Genomic DNA, 14,611 nt, shown 5'->3' on the forward strand with positions numbered 1-14,611 from the left:
GGTAACGAGTTAAAACTTAAACAGGGGAAGTTTAGATTAGATATAAGGAGGAAATTCTTTCCTGTTAGGGTGGTGAGGCACTGGAACAGGTTGCCCAAGGAGGTTGTGAATGCTCCATCCCTGGCAGTGTTCAAGACCAGGTTGGACGAGGCCTTGGGTGATATGGTTTAGTGTGAGGTGTCCCTGCCCATGGCAGGGGGTTTGGAACTAGATGATCTTAAGGTCCTTTCCAACCCTAACTATTCTGTGATTCTATGATTCTAACTTTGAGGATTTTCCTCTCAGTGATTTCTGTTAGTAGACAGGTATTGGACACCGCTCTGTAGTGAGATTATTAGACATCCATTGTAGGTTTTGTTTCAGATGGATTTTCTAGACAATTGTATAGTCACTATCTATGGAAGAAAAGGGGTTATATTTGTCAGTTTGCTCTTTAGCGCTGTGAGAGTATGTTTTAAGTCAGTCACGTATTGGTGTGATCCTAGTCTCCTTTTCCTACTTCAGTGCTAAATTCTCCCATGGGTGACATTCTAGCATGGTGCTTTATAGTCAGAGCGAAGGTGACAGATTTTGTATTCAGGCCAAACATGTTATAGGTTAATCTTTTTCTGTTATTCCAACTACTGACTTAATGGTAATAACAGGAGTAGCAATTTTGTTTTCTTTACAGAGAATGTTTTCTAACAGATATGTATAAAAATACAAAAAACAGTTTTAATGCCAAAGTATACAGGAAGTTTTTATGCTAATATGGAAAAGTTAGGGCAAGGCTGTTCTTAAAGCAATAAATACTTTTTTTTTTTTTTTTTAAATTTTCCTATTTTCATTCTTTCTTGTTACTGTTAAAAATCTGATATCCAAATTCTCCTGCCCTTTCAACAGTCAATAAAAAGGGAAGAACAAGTCTCTTCTAACATGCCCCAGTAAACTGTGGTTTTGGAGAACTGTTCTAAACATTACTGCTTAAAACCAAGGCATTTTTAAAAGAGTCTTATTTTTGACTGTCAATCACTGGTAAGCATGTTTCTTCATGCAAGTAAATGGAACACCAATTTAACTGAGCCCTCTTCATTATTTTTTACCAAATTCTTAAATAATAGGAAATAGAAAGCAGACTCCTATTCCCCACATCTGTGAAAGTGAAACCACAGTGTGTAAATTATAGCAAATATTCAGAGATATCTGGAGGGCCTATTGTTTGCTGAACAGTTTGACAGAAGTAAGCTATTTTGCATATATCCTCTTTTTTCTTTAAAGTGGCATGGTTTTGATATTTCATGGAAATTATAATCTTGAATTTCAAAACCCTGCTTCTGGCCCCTTGCAAAGATGTTCCCCAAGCATGGATTTGTGCCTGGATCTAAATATCTTATCCCTTCCCTCTTGTTCTGCTCAATTCACACAAATTATGCTTGCAAATGCTGTGGCTGTTTTTGAGAGGTGTATGTGTACAGTTTGATCATCAGACAGGAGAGAGTTCTGCATTAAAAAGTTAGTTGGACTGTTATTTACATCTGCAGTACATCTGTGGCTCATCTCTGGGGTATCTTGTCCTGAGGCTTCCAGGAAGACAAAATTAGTAAAGAAGAGAAGATTGAGAGGGTATCTCATTAATGCATATAAATATCTCAAAGGCAGGTGCCAGGAGGATGGTGCCAGACTCTTTTCAGTGGTGCCCAGTGACAGGAGGAAGAGCAGTGGCCATAAACTAAAACACAAGAAGTTTCACCTCAACATGAGAAAACTTCTTTATGTTGAGGGTGACAGAGCACTGGAACAGGCTGCCCAGGGGGGTCATGAAATACCCCTCTCTAGAGACATTCAAAACCTGCCTGGATATGTTTCTGTGTAACCTGCTCTAGGTGGCCCAGCCTTAGACAGGAGTGTTGGACTGGATGGTGTCCAGAGGTCCCTTCCAACACTAATGATTCTGTGATTCTGTGAAAGTAGGGTATAACCAGTCAGAACTTGAACTGAAATGTGTAAAAAATGGCACTGAGTTGATGACGGAAACCAGCATCTTATGAGAAATGCAACTGCAGCCTGGGGATGTTCAGGAGAAGAAGCCTGCTTCTAGCCCTCGTGAAATCAAGCAAGGAAGCAAAGGATTGTGTGGAATTAGGTGCAAAGGCTACAGCCCCCTCTCTGCATCCTTTCCCACCATCTACTGTGAATTAACCCTAGTGTATAGATAAGTGGCACTGTGCTCTTGGAAATGTCAAATCAAAACCAGAGCTTCACCTCCTATGGACATCAAATAGTACATGACACTGTTTGCAAGGACAGTGCTCTTGGTGCCTTAGGTCCTTAGGTGTCACAGCGTTAATAATACAGATGTTCTGTATTAGTTTAGAGAAAATATTCTATTATTTCTGGTCTACTTATCTATTGCGTAATATTCTCAGTTTATGAAGACTGCCACATTTCACCTCACTCCTGCATTTCATTTGAAGATGGTCCATTTGTATGGAGGGGAGAGATCTGGTAAAGAGCACATCTACAGCAGAGGGGTTCTTACCAACTTCTGACAATATCTAGACAGTTACATAATTACAATAATGGAATTGATATTTGATGATTGATTGAGTATTTGATAATTGCACTTTTCTTGCAAGCTGTTGGACTAATGAAGACAAGACAGCAGAAAGAATTGAAGTCATTTTAAAGGTAAATGGCCAGACCCTCCACTGGTATAAAATGAATGTTGATCTACTGACTGCAATCAAGCTACAGTTTTCTGTTTCACAGCTTGTTAGACTTTCTGAAAAAATTGAGGTACTAAGCTTGTTGAACACAATTAACCTGAGCTACAAGGAGAAGAATGTTTTTTTTTGGTCTTATTCCATTAAAAGTGGAATTGAAGTCTGTGTTTGATTGACATAAGAGCAAATGTGTATAATATTCTTTGCATGTGCAAATTACCTACCTGCAGCTGATAGATTCATGTTCCCTTCCAGGTTTTTGTATAGGACTATATTAATTCAATGCAACATATCATGGCACTATTCATAAAACATATTCTATGTGTCCTTTCAAGGAAACTCTTAAGCATTAAAATAGTATTATATTTTTGTCTGTATTTACTCATATTTATCTGATCAATAATCTAGTGTCACAGGATTAGACCTGTAGAATGCTTGCATATTTGCTTGATTATTTTTTAACAACTGTAGGTAATCTGAGTGGGTTCTTTCATAATATACAAATATCTGCGAAGGGACAGTGAGAAGCTCATTATAGTCCCTTGGAAGTCTAATAATGATTTTTAATTACCTACTTAATGAGAAGTGGTCCAGGGACATCTACACTACTTCCAATGCAGACACAAAACCCAGGAAAAACACATCTAGCTAGTTTTTCTCTGCAGGGTTGTTAGTCTCTACAGGAACATTATTAGAATTGAACGAATTGAGAAAAGTTGAAGGCCACTGACTAGCCATCTCATGGGCTAGAAGCTAAGGTCAGCCAACATCAAAGTGGTAATAAACTGCAGTTGCTGTTTGCTTGAAACAGTAAGTAATTAACTGTTGGACTGCATTATACATTGCTGTGGCAAATTATCTATATTTTATTTATATAATCTTTCTAAAAGATGTGCTTTAATTCACTACAACTTGCTGTTTTGCATGAGAAAATTCCACAGCCTTTCCTGTGTAGGAGGCTGTATTAGAGTATAAAAATAGTTTATTCTGCCCTAAAAGCAATTAATCCCTATTCAGCTCATTTTTATCATAGTCTTCGAGCAAGTTGCATACCACTCCTGGGGTGTGGCAGCGAAGCAAATAAGATGATTTACTTTATTTGCAGAGGTCTGAGTTGGCACTTTCCTCGACTCATGCTTCACGCTGTCTCCATTTGACCCAACTGTGACAGCCAGGTTCTGGGTCTTTGAACTGAAAAGTGTCCAAACATGATTCTAGTTATCACTATTTTTTCTTTTTTTGTAGACAGTGTTGTGCCCCTCTAATTCTGATGGGCCATCTGATGCTCTTGATGTGGCTATGTATTCTAGCTGTCTCAAATCATCTTTGAATTGCACCTCACCTCATTTGCAGAAGATGTAAGAAATGTCAGGGTTGGTTTTTTTTTTGTTTATTTTTTTTTTTTTGTACAGTGGAGAAATATGAAATTTAAAATAACTGAAATGGCCAAATCTTTTAATATATTTCTTTCATTAAAATTACAAAGGCGGGGGGGAAGGGGGGGAGGAGAAGCCAAAAATGCTTGTTGAAGAAAGAATATAGATGAAGACAGAATATAGAGGATCAAAATAAAAGACACACTATTTTTATTTCACTGATAAAGCTTGCAAAACTGTTACAAAAAGGCTATAAAACTCCTGTACTCCTGTAAGTGTTCCTGGAGATTTGTGACTGTGGCAATGATCTTCAGGCATGAATTTTTTTATTTATTTTTTTATACATCTGACATGTTTACCGCTAGTAAAATTAAGATTAATGGCGTATCTTTTGCAGATGTCAAAAAATGGAGTAAACAGTGTAAGAAAAATGTAAATGCCAGTGTTAATTATGCAATTGACTTTTTAATTCTACATGGTTTTCTTAGGAAAATAATTTACGTATCTGGGAAAATATTGGAACATTGGAAATATGTGGAACATCACAAAGTCTTTTTAGTTTCATTAATTTGGCAAGATTATTAAATAGACAACTAAACTGAATCTATGAGCTAGATGGCAGAAATGTGTATTTTCTTTGGTTCTAAAAAAGTGGGTGCTTGAGCTGAAGATACAGCAGAGCTAATGTCCAAAAAGCAATATCAGGTTTTATGAGGTGCAGCCAAGATCAAATTCATCAAAACACGATCAAACACCCTCTGTTCCAACATACTTTAAGGCAGCACAAGTTATACTGTAAAGCCAAAACAAAGATAAAAGCAGTAGTGCAATCTCAAATAATATACCTGTTCTGGAAGTGAGCAATAAGTATTATGAAAGTAGGCTGTCAAAAGACTATGGTGCGCCAGCCTTCAAGCAAATGAAAAACTAATTTTTTAGAAATGAAAATACTTACGACTTGCTTCAGTGTATTTTAAGGAGCAACTAAATGAAGTCAGTGATTGCTCACACAGAAATATACACATAGTAGTGCTCCTCAGGACATACAGTCAAGAAACACAAAACTCATTTAGATAGATTTGTTTCTAATACATTGGTCCAGTTAATTTTGATGTAAAATATTTAAAAAAAGACAAAGGTAGAAGGTTTTATCTCTGGATGCCTCTATGACTTAAGAGAATGAGATATACACTACAGTGATGGATAGTCGAGACAAAAGTTATATAGTAACCCTACTGTATGTATTCCAGAAAAAGCTTACTTACAGGCACACATTTTAAAGTCAAGAGGAACCAGCACAGTCAGAAGAAGCAGTCTGTTTTGATCTTCTGTGTAGAAAAACATGGATTTTCTGCCAGCAGTTTCTGCCTCAAGCCTGGAATTTCTCTAGAGCAGCTCAGGTCATAAAAGTTTTTCTTCCATTTTCTAGTAAAGTACAGAGAAACATGATAGTGTGAACAATGACAATCCCTCTTCAGTATTTGTGACTGACATTATCTCCAAAAGTGACGACAGGTCCTGCTGCTGCTGCTGTTCACTCTCAAGTGCCACATTTTGTCCCCTTTTGCATTACTCTGGCATTTGGAGTTTTGATTGAAATAAGGCTGAGAGCTTTAGCTTCCATTAAAATCTTTCTTAGAAGCATTGCCTTCAGACTTCAGTATCCTGGTTGACTAATTAAGACATAACGTAAGTATCAGAAATTATAAGAAACTCACTTTTTAGACTTAGTTGTAAGATGTCACTAGGATTTAGGATGATGCCTTATATTGACATTAGGATCTAATGTAGGATGCCAAACAAAAAAGTCTCTTTTGTAGTTCTGTTTTTTTTTTCCTGTTCTCCATCCTCCACAGCCTATGTATTTATAACCATTTTTTAAGTAATTTGGTAGGGAATACTTAGATGTGAACCATTTTCATACCGCACAAATTTAAAAGTTTTACATTTCCAGTAATGCAGATTAATTACACTCTTTCCTATGCTAGAGGTCCTTATATTTTCTTTGATTCACTTGCAAAATCTTCCATTTTCCCCAAGTTTTTGCTGAAATTCCCACTGTGTTACAGGATTAATATCTATGGTGCACAGCTGGGGAGTAAGGTTGCAAGTGTACAAGAATTAGCAGACTCGCATCAGCAGGTCACTACTGAAACCCACCCACAAGGGCTGGCAGCAGAGATTGCCTCCTAAGAACTAGTATTGTTTTGCCCTCAGTGAATGTGTCACTAACTAATGGGAGAGAAATGCTGAGAATCATTTGTTTTTTCTGAGATTTATGAGCAAAGTAAATTGTTTTGTTTGCCTGATTTATTAGAGTTTAATGGATAAAGTACTATTAATATTGCATTCTGAGCAAGAAGTTAAGGCCAGGATAGTCAAACTGTTACTCATTTGATTGGAGTACCTCAATTTTATATGATGGGACAAAATTAGATGTTCTTTTTAGAACGTAGATATATGTAACTCACTTCAGTTCAAAGTGTAAGCATGTAACACCAAACTTTCTGCCAATATATTATGTTTCTACAATAATCTTCCAAATAGTTGTTTCTGTAAAACAGAAGTGTTTCTATTTTTATATATTCTTGTTATTTTGTCCAAGTCAAATATTGAAATGGACAACACAAAATTAGTGATTATTTCTTGGTCTCCAAAATAAAATATATTTGACATGATGGAAGTGTTTGGGGCACTTACAAATGTGTCATCAACGTCTAAATATCAGTTGTTTGACATAATACCTAATACTTAAATAATTTTCTCCTTATGAGCTCCTTGAGAATTAAAGTGTTTTTTCATTGTTCCTTCCTTGTTTAGACAATGACACAGATCAAGAAGTCATTCCAAAGACAGGATCACAGCACCAGGCTACCGCTGATTCTACAGCTGCTTCCTGTAAGGGCTTGTACTCATCCACTGGTATCTCATGTAGTTGTGGCCAAATAGGTTCCTGCATGTTGAAATTGCCACAAAGAGCATGGTACCTTTTCGCTGCTGCCCGTCCTACTATTTGCACAGTGACCCTGAATCACTGAAGGGTACTGTTATGATTTGCTTGGATCTTCTTTTGCTCTGAGAATTTGGGGTGTCTCCACATATAAGTGTCGACAAATTTCTTAGCATCTTTCTACTTTTTTAGTTCCCTTTCTTCTTTCTTTCTTTCCTTCCTCATCATGTAACCCTAGATGAATATTGCAAATCATCACCAGGGAAAAACTTCCCAAAGGAGGCCCATTCTGCATTTCACTCTAAATCACAGCTCAAATGAGAACAGAATTGTCAGGGTAAGGAATTTTCATTGCCAGAGATGTTTACGGGGTTGCTCTGCCATGAGGCTATAGTACTTTGCTCTGGAGTCTGAGATCTGCAGCATCTTTGGAGAATCTTGGTATCGTGGTTTTGTGGGCTGAAAGCTGCCCAATGTTACTATTGGTCTGTTGATTAAGAGACTTATGGCTTAGAATTAGGAACAGTAATTAGATCCAGAAGCAAGTGTGGATACATCAGAATGTATACAGCCCTTAAGTAATGTGTTCCTAATAGTCATATAAAATAATCTGTGATTTGCGTGGCTTTTCTATTCTTCAGTGACAGAGTAGGAATGACTCTAGGAAGCTCTTGGTCTGGGAGGAAAAGGTTGTCTTTGGAATACTTTCCAGCTTAAACCTTTGAAATACTTTAAAAACTTTCCAGCTTAAACCTTTCATTAATTTCTCCATGTCATCTTAATATATTTGAACTCTAAAAAATCATGCTGCAAAAAGTTCTCCCCACATGTAATTTTTCCTCAAGTGAAGTGCATACCTTTCAAATTATAAACTTCCTACTTGTCCTAGGAAAATCCTCACTGTATAAATAATTGAACTCATCTGCTGTGAACACAAGTATTCTTTCTCTAGCAGTCTGAAATATATGCCTAAAAACATATCTTGTACTTAGTGTTTTAAATAGTAATTACTCCTGTGAAGTCACTGGAAGCCCTTAAAAGGATTTGACAGTTTCCCCACAATCTTTCAGTGAATGTAGTAGCTGGGCTGTGCAATGCTACATCCACTGATAATTCAGCAGCTGAGGAACTCGGCAAAGCCTGCTCCAAACTTCTCAGCTGTTGACAGGCTTGACTTGCTGAGAACACTGGTTAAATATAGCACAAGCGAGCTGAGCTCAACAAAGTCATTGCTGTAACGCTGTGTGAAGAGACCAGAAGAGGGGAAATACAATCTGAGAACTAAACTGCCAAAGCCTAACACCACCTAGCAACAGTTGAAAAAACTTTCAAACAAAAGTCTGGGTGAGACACAGACAGAGTATACCTCCTACTTCTGCCTGGAATTTCTGCGAGAAGCAGCTCCGGTCTTCTGTTCTCTAAACCATTTCCTTCATTACTTTAGCTGCTGGTAGACCTACAAAAGTGGGAAAAGTTTCTCTCTTTGTGTTCTCCTGGGCTGGATCAGTCTGCTACTGTGGTAGTGCTGTGGGACGAGCTACTGTGATCTTGTGGTGTGAAGGATATTACTAGATTTGTGTTGCTGACAGGTAAGACTTAATTAACCACTCCAATGCATTCTTTTAGAAAGAAGTTATTTTCTTTTCTAGTGACTATTGCTTCTTTCCTTTTATGAACAATCTTCTGCATAGTTTGGAAGCGTCAGTAGATAAAAGCTGGGATAAGAGGTTTAGATTTTTACTTTAGACATTCATTACAGAAAAACTTTGCTTAAATAACTTTTGCAGTTCTTAGAATGAGTATAAACAAATGCCTAGTAATAATATGAAAAAGTGTGTATAGAATTTGACATGTATCTTGCTTACATCTGCTTACATGCTGACAGAAGATAAACCAACATTCAAGAATAGAATACATCTCATCCCTTACCAGTGATAGTCTAGCAGCTATTAAAAGTGACAGCCTGTGCAAGTAGTAAGGGGAAATAGCTATGCACTTTCACTAACTGAATTAACTGAATACTTTGTGACCCAATGCATTTGTACTTTTTGTTTCCTTACTAACTTTTAGCATACAGGCACACCTAATGCCTTTCATACTATCCTTTTGACATGAGCTCCTGGTTCTTCCTCTTGTACTTATTTATATAGAAGAAATATGTATCTCTGCTCAGTTGATTAGTTGTATAATGCAACTGTCCTAAAGACTGACCTTATGTTTATTGTAGCCAAGTGCACTTGAGCTAGATCACTGTTGTTAAAGTATTTGTTTCTTTTAGCAAAATAAATAAGAAACCAGTGCTCAGACGTTTTACACTGACAACAGAATGGAAGCCTGTTTGTCTGTTGGCAATGCGTATCTGATAGTCCCATAACGATCATGTAATTTAAGGGATATATCACCTTTTTGCTTAGTATGATTCGCTTTGTCTAAACTGACAAAAGCTGTTTGGTCAATTGAAGAATGAATACCCCCCCATCCCACCCTCCCGCTGCAGTCCTTTAAAGCCAGTTTCTTCAAACAAAAGAAAATTAGTATGCATGAATTTTTAAAAGTTGTATTGATTATGAATTCACATGCAATATGAAGGCAAAGATTTAAAGAATGCACTTAACCCATACAAAAATCCTGTTCACAGGTTTATGTCATATTGTTTCAGATGAAAAATATTTGTCCTAAAGAACGAATAGACTGAGTGAGTCTTTGCTGACTGTCTGTGGTTTTTGACACTTAATCTGTGGACTCTGTGACTGCCTCAGGGAGATGAGAAGGTCTTGCTTGCTAAATAATTCTAGTTTCATCTCTGCATACTATACAAATGACGTCAATACCACATCTTAGCAGTGGCATAGTTACAGATTTGACGAAATTAAAATACTCTGAAGCAACTTTGACTTGATGGCTAAGAATGTAACTGCCTGTGAAACAGTGAGATAAATGGAGTATTAGGATGGAGGGAAATTCTTAAAAGTAAAAATAATATAGTTTATATTTTATATCATAGCAAGAGGCACACTACTTAAGCACTAAATGGGAATACTTTTTTGTTGGCCATGATTTAATGTGATAATCGTTACTATGGAATTACTACAGCACTGTGTTATTCCATATCTAAATCTCAAAAGGAAGCTTTAGTATTACGTTTTAATATAGACATATCTGGAGAAAGTTGGGGGTTTTTTTTTGTTTGTTTTTAAGAAAGCTATAGAATGAGAACTAAAACTGAAACAATATGATTTGTACAGGTTTTGTCATCTTGACATTAGTGTGAAATATTGCCACTTCTTTTGACCGAGTTAATTGGCAAATAATAACGTTTGGAGAAAAAGCTATTTTGACCTTCTGAATATGTAGGGATGACAAAACCTGGAAAATGCTATGCTAATTATCAACTGCTTTTTGCTTTTAGTTGTTGCTCAGCATAATATATGACTTTATAATTTTACTTTTCTTCCACAATTTACTTTGAGCAAACTTTTTAAAAGAAAAGGTAAATTAGCCTGATAACTGTCAAATAAAGTGATTTTTGAACAGTCTGATAGCAACTTCCAACTCTAACACATTGAGTTGTGGTTTTACATACATCTGTCTTCCTTTCTACTTTAAAATGGAGGACGAGGCTAAAATTACTCTTCTCAACAGGTGTCCAAAAAGAGGCGCTGGGATTTTCCAATCAAATCTGCAGAATATGTAATGTGTCTATTCCACAGACGGTTTCATATTTTAAGAGTAGCCAACTCTACTAATGACCAGTGAAACCAAGCTCAATTTTGTATCAAATCAAAAAGTAATTTAGGTTTTGGTGATATATCCCATTGTAGAGATTTTCTTGGAAGACAAGTAGACATAGGATACCCATTTATTTTCCTCATTAGATATTATTCTGATTTTATTTATATTCCCATAACTTTGGAATGAATGGTGCTTTTCATAGTGCTAAAGACTGTGTATTCCTCCCGATCTGAATCCACTTCCAGATTCTGGCTGTGGCTCATAGTTTCACCTTCATTGGGTCAATATTACAATTTAGGGCTGCTTCTAGCCGATATAGCAACAGCTAAAGTTATTGTCTTAACTGTTTTGTTATCACTTCAGTCTTTCAAACTCATTATAGAACATGTGGTTCATTTTAGCACCAAATTCAAAGATTTGAAATTAATCTTCAAAACTCATCTTCACATGTGCCCCGATTTTCCCAAACTCCTCCTACTCATATCTGGTAGAGTAATACCTTTGGCTCTGGTGTTAAATGGTCCATCCGCTACACTACTGGCTTTATCAAACTTGACATTGACCTAATGACATGAGTTTTCTATAGTGCCTTTCACTGTAGCACTTGGCACTAATGTTATGGAAAGACTAAACTTGTCTACTAACAGAGCTGTGTTGATCAGTGTAGGGTTCTGACAATACGGTTGTGCCCATGAAGCAGCTTATGGAGTAAGCATAATTGCGTTGGGAAATGTTTACTTCTACCTGTTTTTTCCTCTGGGATACAAGTTCACCAGTGTAGCTGTTTCCATACTGACACAGGTATATCAGTAAAACTCCTCCTGATACAGGATCTTTCTGTTGGCACAGATTCAACACATTTTTAATTTAAGGCTTTAGGTAATCTCATCTAAAACAGTTGATGTGTCCCCCAGGCATAAATTAAGAATGTGCCTCAGAGCTGTGCTGGGTCAGAGGCCAGGTTTATGCCACTGAATACAGAATGAGATTTCCTTTGAGTTTAAAAAGATCAGGTCTTCAATAATTAACATATAAATTTACAGTCCCCTCAAGAGTATTTAACAAAATGCATCATCTGTATTGCTGTCCAAATATTTTTTTTCCAAAGAGACATTTTACTTTTTCTCTAATTTCCTGTTTCTTCCTGTCTCAAAGCTTGTTGTTAGACTTTGACATACTATTTTAATATATAAACTGAATTTGGGGGCAGGGATTTTGTAGTTCTACATGTCTAAAATGCCATTTTGAGATATAGAGCTATAAAATTTGTGAGGAAGCCAGATGACACAAGACAAAAAAGAAGGAACTCCATATATTCATACTTCTTATTTCACAAAAAAAAATATTTAGTGTGCAAAACCTAAGATAAGAACTGAAATCTAGACAGATAAAATAGTGTATGTGATAAAAAAATGTGAATATATTGTATGGAAAAGTTTAAATGCTTCTTTACAAGAAACACAAACACCTATACTTTTCAGAATCATCTTATTCTGGTGCTTCTCATTTTTAGCCTTTTCACTTTTCATTTCTCAATGTTTTCTACTAAAGGTTGTTTCCTAATACAGAATACAGGGGATTATTTGGGGAATACAGGCTTTTCTTGATATTGGAAGATATTGAATAACTGAGGAAACAATATTTCATAAAGAATTAGTGATACTAGAAAAATAAGGCATTTGTAACACAGTCCTAGTTATTCTTTGAGTATGGTGTCCAAAGAACAGGAACAATTGTGCCTATTGCCTGTTCAGGAGAGATAGTGGGAGTCTCTAGTCACGTTGAAGATTGCATGGTGCCTAATGTATTTGTGAAAATTGCACCTTTCTGGATACTTGATTAGCTTTTTCCTTTTATTTTTGGGTCTTTCCACCTACCCCTCCAGCTTCTGCAGATAGTCTGCATTTTCTGTATTTTTATTCTTACCATCATAGCAAACTAAGTGCTAATATCAATGCAAACACGAAGTCTTCCTAAACTGGGACAGCTTGGGTTTTGTGGTTTGTTTGTTTTTTTTTTAATTCAAGATGGCTTTGCCCTATCATTCTCATTCTGCTTTGGCTGGACTGTATCACTATATCTCTGAATATTTTCCACAAGTAAAGCATACAAATTCTAGCTGTAAAGATGATATGTGAGATTACATACATTGTGGTCTCCTCCAAAATGCTTTGCACGCTTCATAAATACAGCGCAGGAGTCGATTCCTACATTTAAAAACATATATCCTAAAAGCGCAATTGCATTTTTATTTCGGAATCATTGTTCTGCAGATACACAGCTGTTAAAATGCATAGTTTATCCTGGGCTGTTTAGTGAGTAGTGTTCCAAGGTAATGGAATGGCATTGCTCCTCCCTCCAGTTAATAAATCCCCCCTCCAGTTAATTGCTGTGTGTGGTATTATAAAACTGAGGAGAAAATTAAGAATTCCAGCATCCAGTTCCTTAATTGTGCAGCTCTATGACAGCTGAAACTTAGGCAGAAATGTGCATATGTATGTGCACGTGTGCATGCCTTTTGTAAGAAAAGAAATGCTTTTTGGCATTACAGAATACATTGCTGAAGGAGTGGGACAAACTCATCTGAAGTACAGGGAAATAGGCTGGAGCTTGTACTTTTTCCCTTAAATGGGCAACCCATCTAGTTGCTCTTAGCTGACACAAGCAAAGGGGTGTGCGGATCTAAAAGATTGCTGTACATTGTCCAAATGTGTTTCATTTCAAAGCTGATAAAATGGCAATTAAATTCTTCATTATCTATGATGTGGCCAGACTCGTTCAGATCTAAACCAGTGGGATTTCAGAGGAAAAACCTAGATGAATTTGTAATAAACTTTTTCATTTTTATTTGTATACTTTAAGAGCTCTTTAATGCAGTAAGGGTTGATTTCTTTGCTTTTCCTTTTTGGGGAAATGGCATCAAAGGGTATAACGTTTTGTGATTTATGCTGTTCAAAAGTTTGTTCCAGTACATATGTAAAAGTAATATTTTGGGAGTTAAACCTATTTTCTATGTGAAGTCCACAGTATTTAGCAGGTTGTAGGCTTAGGTGGGGGGAGGTAACTAACTAACTAGTGTGTCATGAGAGTGGATAGTAAGAGCCACAGCTTCACTAACAAACTTTCAAAAAAAAAAAAAAAGAGGAGAAAAAGTGGATTCTATTCTAATAAAAGAAAAGGAATTTTTAGAAACTGCTTTCAAGGCCGCTGTTATTAAAAAAGAAAAATAATTGAAAATGAAAGCCTGTGTGTCCTTGAGACAAGAATTTTCATTAGAGTTTATCAGACTGCTTGCATTTTTCAGAAAATATAAAGCAAATAAACGCAACAGAAAGCAGGAGTCTGCTAACATCAGTGTAATCAAACTGCTGCCAACTTGCCTTGTTTATCTAAGAGATCTCTGTGAAAATAAGGTCTTTCCCACACATGCATGAGTCATAGGATGTAACGGGGCTAAGCAGACTTGCTTCAGCTTTCTAATGTGTGCATATCTAAACTAACCTGTTTTAGTGCCTGTTCCTGTAACTAAATGAGAACTAGCTTGACAACAGGAAGGGAGAAGTGGTGGTGAGTTCATGGTGCTATTTCAGTGCAATAACCTGAATGCTAAGGAAACGATGCAATTTCCATTTATTGGGAAAACTGCAGTTACTGTGACAACAAATATGCACTAAAGAAAAACATATACAATTTATTCTAAAGTTCGGGTTTGTGAACGTAATAGGTAGGATAGTCATAAAACCTCACACTGTCAAGTTATGTGACTCAAAGAATATTCTTACTTTAAAAATATATAATCCAGGTTATTGAAAAAATATCCACTTAAAAACCATAGGCAAGGACATAAATGA

The 14,611-nt window shown here is 36.4% G+C and overlaps 1 protein-coding gene across 4 annotated transcripts in view; it reads left to right on the plus strand.

Moving 5' to 3' along the window:
• Positions 1–14,611, plus strand: part of FILIP1 (filamin A interacting protein 1) — a 132,326-nt gene that overhangs the window by 16,306 nt on the left and 101,409 nt on the right. For 2 of the 4 annotated variants that reach the window (XM_061460455.1, XM_061460454.1), the window contains exon 1: positions 8,156–8,617. The exons of the other annotated variants lie outside the window; for them this stretch is intronic. The gene's annotated coding sequence lies outside the window, so the exon portion shown is untranslated. Of the gene's footprint in view, positions 1–8,155; positions 8,618–14,611 lie in introns of those variants that run through there. 4 annotated transcript variants of the gene reach the window in all.

The sequence above is a fragment of the Pezoporus flaviventris genome, unplaced genomic scaffold, assembly GCF_033815535.1.
Source record: "Pezoporus flaviventris isolate CSIRO_AGI_PZ_B2104156 unplaced genomic scaffold, CSIRO_AGI_Pfla_v1 ptg000031l, whole genome shotgun sequence".
In the NCBI taxonomy this organism is placed as follows: Eukaryota; Metazoa; Chordata; class Aves; order Psittaciformes; family Psittacidae; genus Pezoporus; species Pezoporus flaviventris.